Raw genomic sequence first — 6,824 nt, forward strand, 5'->3', positions numbered from 1 at the left:
GACAAGGCATCACACACACACAGGGTCAGACGAGGCATCACACACACACACAGGGTCAGACGAGGCATCACACACACAGAGTCAGGACAAAGCATCACACTAGGCGTTTGGCTGTGCTTGGGCCTCCAGAAGCAGCGCTGCCTTCCCCATGCAGGTTCAGCCAAGGCAGTTGTAACCCAGGTCTTGTATGCCACCTCCTCCAGCTTGGGACCCTTGTTCTCCTAAGATTCCCAGCGCCTGAGAAGTGGACTGGCACCTGCAGCTCCCTGGGGACCTCAGCAAAAGAAACCAGGGCCTCCAAGGAGAGGAGAAAGTGGGCTGGAGGTGGAGTTCATGGTTGCCTGAATTGATGTGTCCACTTGGATTTGGGGTGAGCTATGCTCTAGCCCCCAGCAAACCAAAGGTTTGGAGAGGTCTGGAGAGAGGGAGCAGGAAGCCCACAGACACAGGTACAGTCCTGGGAAACTGAGCTGGATGAGAAGATGGACCGTGCATATCCACTGTCAAGGGTGGTACTCGACAACCAAAGTCTGTGTGGTTTGTTGAGTGCAGCTGCAGAAGATGTATTTCCTTCCACTAAAGGCTGGCCCGCCAGCTAGGACTGCATGGGCCATGGAAGAAGCCTGGGACTCAGTGCTGCCACAACACTGCAGTCCTGTGCAGAGGTAGTCCAGGGCCTGATCAGCTCTGGTCTCGTGGGGTTGGAAGGTGTGTGAGGGGAACCAGGGGTACCAGGTACCTGCAGCCTTAGCGCTTCACTGCCTGAGTAATCTTGCAGCTGACCCTGCCTCCTCTGGGCTACCCACCCAGCTGTCCAGAAGATGGAGGAGGAAAGAGAGGCACAGGGTCTGAATGTTGTCACCTCCCTGGCCTGATGGCACACTCTGTTAAACTGTGTGACCTTGCTTGCCCTAGTCTGGACCATGGATACTCGTCCACTGTGATGTCATGAGAGGTCCTGTCCCATTAAACCTTGCTCCCTTACTGCCCACCCCAGTCTGTCCCACACCTGGGTTCTTTCTTGTACAGACAAGAACCTCTATTCCAGCCATTTCTGCTGACATTTGCTGCTGCTCCACTTCACTGTGGTCTTTCATCCCTCAGATGAATTCCCACAGTTATGCAGGATCCTCCCCCTGGCCTCGGGCTGGGGCCCCCTGCGTGCTACGTTGGGGCTGGCTTCAGCAGATCCTCAGCACAGTGGCTTGACTCTGGAGCCAGCTCCACAGAGAAAACTATTCCCTTTGCTTCCAGCCTTCCCCACACCTGGGTCAATAGGTGCAAAGCAGTGAGGTGAGTGCCAGAAGCTTTTCTCGGCTGTTATTAAACTCCTACTGACATTCTTCTCCCATAATGCGATTTTCCAAACAGGAGTATCAGCAGGATCTGTTATTTTAATTCTTCTTTTTAAGATTTATTTATCCTTATTGGAGAGAGATTTACAGAGAGAAGGAGAGATAAAGACCTTCCATCCGCTGGTTCACTCCTCAGATGACCTCCATGGCTGGAGCTGAGCCAATTGGAAGCCAAGAGCCAGGAGTACAGGGTCCCAAAGCTTTGGGCCATCTTCTGCTGCTTTCCCAAACCACAAGCAGGGAGCTTTTTGGGAAGTGGAGCAGACGAGACATTAATCAGCACCGATATGGGATCCCAGCACTTGCAAGGTGAGGATTTAGTCATTGAACCATTGCAATGGGCCCAAGTTCTATATGTAAATGTTTATTTATTTTCATCTACTAGAAAGGGAAAGAAACACAGTCTGAAAGATTCTGTCGTTGGTTTATTCCCCCAGATTCCTACAACAGACGTGTCTCAGTACAGATGTCATGTCCCAGTGTAGACATTGTCCCCTGGTGTGGGTGTCATCTCCTGGTGTAGACGTCTCCCAGTATAGATGTCGTCTTCCAGTGTAGATGGCTCCAAGTGTGAACGTCATCAGACATGTCCTGCTCCTTCTGGGTCAGGTCATGGCAAGTGGCATGCCCAATACCCTCTGCATAGAAGACTTGGCAGAAAATCATAGAAACCCTCTGCTCTCATTGTGGTAAAATATCCATAACACAGACGGTATACCATCTTTGCTTAAATTTTTTTTATTTCTTTGTTTTATTTAAAAGGCAGAGGGAGACACACAGAGAAAGGGGGAAAGAGAGGGACAGGAGTACTTTTGTTCACTGGCTCACACCTCAGGTGTCCTGAGGACCAGGAAGAACAGGAGCCCTTTATTTGAGCCAAGGATCTGTACTGCACGGTTGAGCCTTTTGCAGAGGATGTTCAGCTCTCTGCAGCGTCCAGAAAGGAGCAGGAGCCAGAGCTGCCTGGAGTGAGGACTGGGTCTGCGCAGAGCCCAGCTATGCCTGGGAGGGGCCCCGGTCTGTGCAGAGCCCAGCTGTGCCTGGGGAGGGGCCCGGTCTGCGCAGAGCCCAGCTGTGCCTGGGGAGGGGCCCCGGTCTGCGCAGAGCCCAGCTGTGCCTGGGGAGGGGCCCCGGTCTGCGCAGAGCCCAGCTGTGCCTGGGGAGGGGCCCGGTCTGCGCAGAGCCCAGCTATGCCTGGCCTCCAGCCTCCCACTTCCCTTCCCAGCTGTGAGGTCTGGAGAGCAGCTGCCAGGAGTTCCAGCAGGGGGCGCTCCTGCCCCGGCCACGGCTCTATAATTACTGCGTGCCCCTCACAGTGACCCCTCTGCCTCTCATTCTCCACTTAATTGGGCTCTGGAGAGCAGCCTGCCGAGGTTAATTAAAAAGCTCAGCTGCGAGTGTCCCGGTGTCCCTTGCATCTGCCACTGGCGCGCCGCCCACAGCCAGCATCTGTGTCCAAGGCCTGGCTCAGCGGCCTGGGCACACCAGACCCTAGAGGCTGCCTCCAGCACCCCTGAGAACCCCTCCACTCCACACCTGTGTGCTGGGCTGATTCCCTGGGGTCTCCTTCTTGAGGGCAGGGCTGCTTCCATTCCACGTATGACAATTTTTATTTGGTGGGGCAGGGCCTGGGAGTACACAGAGGCAGGTGGTCCCAGGCTGGGAGGAGATGGGGCAGCACTGCCTACCAGGTGAGAAGTCAGGGCCTTGAGCTCCCCTGGGCTCCTCTATGGGAGGGGGCAGAGAGAGAGAGAGAGATGCACCGTGTACCATGGAGGAGGGGCAGAGGGAGTGGGGGAGATGTTCCCCATCCACTCAGAGCCCAGAGGCCAGTGTCCATGCCAAGGGCACCTCTCAGGTCACAGGTCAGTGGGAGGTGCCCAGCCCTCGGTTCAGCCATATACTGTGGTGTCCAAGGAATTTGGCAAGGTTGCCCACCCAAGCACCATGGAAGACATCCCAGGGGATGCCCGCCCCTCCTCCTTCCTGGTCCCCAGGTGGACAGAAGAGGCCCAGTGTGTGCACCTCAGTCTGTGAGCTGCCTATGGCTCTGTCACTGGGAATCCCTCCTGTGCCCGACCACCAGGACCCAACCCCTCCCTCACAGTTACCCTACTCCCGGACTCAGCGTTGCAGTGGAGTACACAGGCCCACGGGGCTTCTTTTCTTTTCTTTTTTCGTTTTTTCTGTCTTTCTTTTACATTTACTTATTTTTCTTGGAAAGTCACCTTTACAGAGAAGGAGAGACAGAGTAAAAGATCTTCTGTTCACTGGTTTACTCCTCAGGTAGATGCGACAGCTGGAGCTGACATGATCTGAAGCCAGGAACCTGGAGCTTCTGGGTCTCCCACATGTGTGCAGGGTCCCAAGATCTTTTGCAATCCTCCACTGCTTTCCCAGGCCATAAGCAGGAAGCTGGATGGGAAGTGGAGCAGCTGGGATACAAACTGGCTCCCATATGGGATCCTGGCACTTACAAGGTAAGGACTTCAGGCACTAGGTTACCACGCAGGGCCCATGGGGCCTCTTTAAGTCCAGCCCAGCATGGGCATCCGCTGTGAGTGGGGTGTGCTGATTTAGCTGACACAGGCCAGGCTGCAGAGCCACTGCTGGCCGATACAGCTGGGGCAAAGGGGGATTTGCAAGGTGGCCCTCAGATCTGGGGCTCCTCCTGGGGTCCCATCCTGAGGTCAGGCAGTGCCCTGCTAAGCCCCATCTCTTGCCCCATGGGTGGGGGTGGCAACTGGATGTGGTCCCCAAGAGGGAAGCTTGGAGGTCTCTCCAAGGGCTGTGGGCTGCACCATGTCTCCTGGTGGCTGGGGAAGGTGGGAAGGGCAAGTCCTTCAGCAAACACGCAGTGAAGAGTGGAGAACTGGGGCCCTTTCCTGCAAGGCCTCACCACTCCTGGCTGTCCACTCCACGCCTGGATCTATGCTGAACATCTGTGTGTAGCCCTGGGCCTCCTCTCTTGAATTCTGGTCTTTTATTCCCAGCTGGCCTCAGGTTGAGCCATTTGTGCACCAGGTCCTGACACCTGTCCTAGTGCTTAGACCCCCAGGGAATCAATCAGGACTGGCCAGGGCGCTTGCCTGGGCTGGGCTGTCCCCCTCCAGGTTGGGACCTGGACACAGCGGGAGGAGCTCCAGTCCCAGCCTGCCAGGCCCCTGCTCCCTCCCTCCACCCTGCTTGTGTTTGGGTGGACCAGTCCTCCTCACCCTCCACCATAAACACCAATTTGCAGGGCCCTGTGAGCCAAATGACTGTTTACCATGTGCCACATAAAAAAGGGAAGAGGGAGAAAGGGCCAAGCTAGGAGGCAGCTTGGAGCTAAACAGCAATTAGCACCTCTGACAGCTCCCCAGCTGGGGGGCACAGACACAGCCCAGGCTGCCTCTTCCTGGAGGCCCTCCCAGGTGGCCTAGCTCTGTGGAAAGACAGGCCTATCTGATCCCCAAGCCTCTCTCCCTGCCCATTGGTCGGGCAGTGGGGGGCAGTGTATGCAAGGCAAATGCCCCACTCCTGCCCTGCTCTGGGAAACCAAGGGCTATGGGAGAGGAAGCAGCTGCCCCCGAGGCCCAAGTCTCCCGCACCTTCCAGGATCAGGAGGGGCAATCAGTGGGAGTTGGGCAGGCAAGAAGCCCAGCAGCTCAGAGGAGGCTTGGGGCAGCTACAGGGGAAGCAGAAAGCAGGAGGGCTTTCCAGCCAAGGTTTCCAGCCAGGTCCAGGTATGGGTGAGTTCCCCTGAGATGGCAGGGTGTGAACAGTGTTCCCTTCTCAAAGGAGGGCTTGGGGCAGAGGTCAGGCATGGACCTGAGGGCCCATGAGGCCTCTCTGAGTAGTTTCCTCTTTGGGCTTTTTAGTCCCAGGCTGGGGCTCAGAGTGGACTGTCCATGGGGCTGACTGTGCCTCTTCTGATGGTAGCCACTTGCAAGTGGGTAGAAGCACAGCTGTGGCTGCTCCCCCCGACTCAAGGGTTGCTAGAGAGAAGCTAGCCACAATGACCAGAGCTGCATGGGAGCTGGCAAAGGCTCAGATAGTGGAGTTGTGAGGCCAACTTCTCAGTGGACTCTGTAGCTGATCAGTCCATGCTTGACCTTATTGGAGGGGTCCTGAGGAGGACAACTCTGAGCTAAGCTATGCCCATGGTGGAAAATAAAGCCCACATATAGCCTGGTGCTAGCCTCGGAAGACACCCAGGGTGCTGCTGCCCCTTCCCGTGGCCTCTCCTACCCCCACCATGGGAGCTTCTAGAAGGTTCTGTCCCAGGAGGCCCAGGGGCTGGAGCTAGTGCTGCTGCCTGTGTGCTGGGCTCCAGAAGTTGCCAGGATTCCTTAGTCTGGTCCTATGGGAGCAGCTGACTAACCCTGAGCAAGGACTTGGAAAGAGGCTCCAAGGCCCAGAACGTGGGAGTCAGAGGGGGGACAGGGAGAGGGAGGTGGTGGGGGCCCAGGGTGGGGTTGGCCACACCCCTCCAGGACTTCAAAGTCAGGAGTGTGAGGTGGTAGGAGATGGTCACAGGGGCCCTGGGGGTGGGCGGCCCTGGGACCTTTTATATGGTTATTCCTGTCCTGTCTCAACTACCTGTGAACAGGCCCACAGCCCATTTCCTCCTGGGCCTCCCTGGGGAGGGGGAGGGAAGGACCCCACCCCACTTCCTCTCCCATAGAAGGGAAACTGAGATCAGGTGGAGGAGGCAGGGCTAGGCTCACGCTGGGAGCCAGGGATTCTAGACACCCCCATTTTTCCCAAGCCAAGATCTGCCCTCTGTCCACTCTCAGGGTGTTGTGTGAGGTGGGGACAGCTGGGCCATTTCCACAGTGGTCGCTCACACTGGGCCTACGTTGGATTGGGCGGGTTCAGGTGCTGTATCAAGACCCTAGAGCTGACCTGGGTCCTCAGACCAACACCACAACGCACCTAGCCCTGTTGAGACTGGCAACCTCAGTGTACCCAGTCCCACTCACACTGGCAACCCTGTGTATCCAGCCCTGCTCAGACCAGCACCCCCTGTGCACCCAGACCTGCTCAGACTAGCACACTCCCTGGGCTCAGCCCTGCTCAGACTGGTACCCTCCCTGGGCCCAGACTATTGGAAACAGTATGGATGCTGAAGCTGTCTTTTGTTGTCTCTCACAGGAGGTGGCCTTGGCTGTGTGTGGCTTATGGGTTCTGCCGCTGCTGGATACTCTGACCCTCAGGCCCCATGGCTACCCTTTCATCTATAGCATCCCTGACATGCTCCCACAGCTGCCAATTATGGTGGCTCCAGCCAAGGCTCTGACTCAGAGTAGATGCAGCAGTCAGGCAGGACTGACCCCTTGACCACTGCTGCTCACTTCATCCCCAGGAGGAAGAATGGGTGCCTGTCCCATTCAGGCCAGGTGCTGGACTCTTCCCCACAGACTTCCCAAAGCTGGTCCTGCCCACCTGGGAGGCCTGCAGGCCTCAGCCATGCTAGGCAGGGTAAGC

The 6,824-nt window shown here is 56.8% G+C and overlaps 1 long non-coding RNA gene across 1 annotated transcript; it reads left to right on the forward strand.

Annotated features, from left to right (window-relative positions):
• Positions 1–496: 496 nt before the first annotated feature.
• On the forward strand, positions 497–2,250 carry LOC131482650 (uncharacterized). Its single transcript, XR_009247192.1, has 3 exons — positions 497–1,293; positions 1,492–1,664; positions 2,118–2,250. It is a non-coding gene; the product is annotated as an uncharacterized LOC131482650 (long non-coding RNA).
• Positions 2,251–6,824: the final 4,574 nt, after the last annotated feature.

Source organism: Ochotona princeps, chromosome 19 (assembly GCF_030435755.1).
Source record: "Ochotona princeps isolate mOchPri1 chromosome 19, mOchPri1.hap1, whole genome shotgun sequence".
Taxonomy (NCBI): domain Eukaryota; kingdom Metazoa; phylum Chordata; class Mammalia; order Lagomorpha; family Ochotonidae; genus Ochotona; species Ochotona princeps.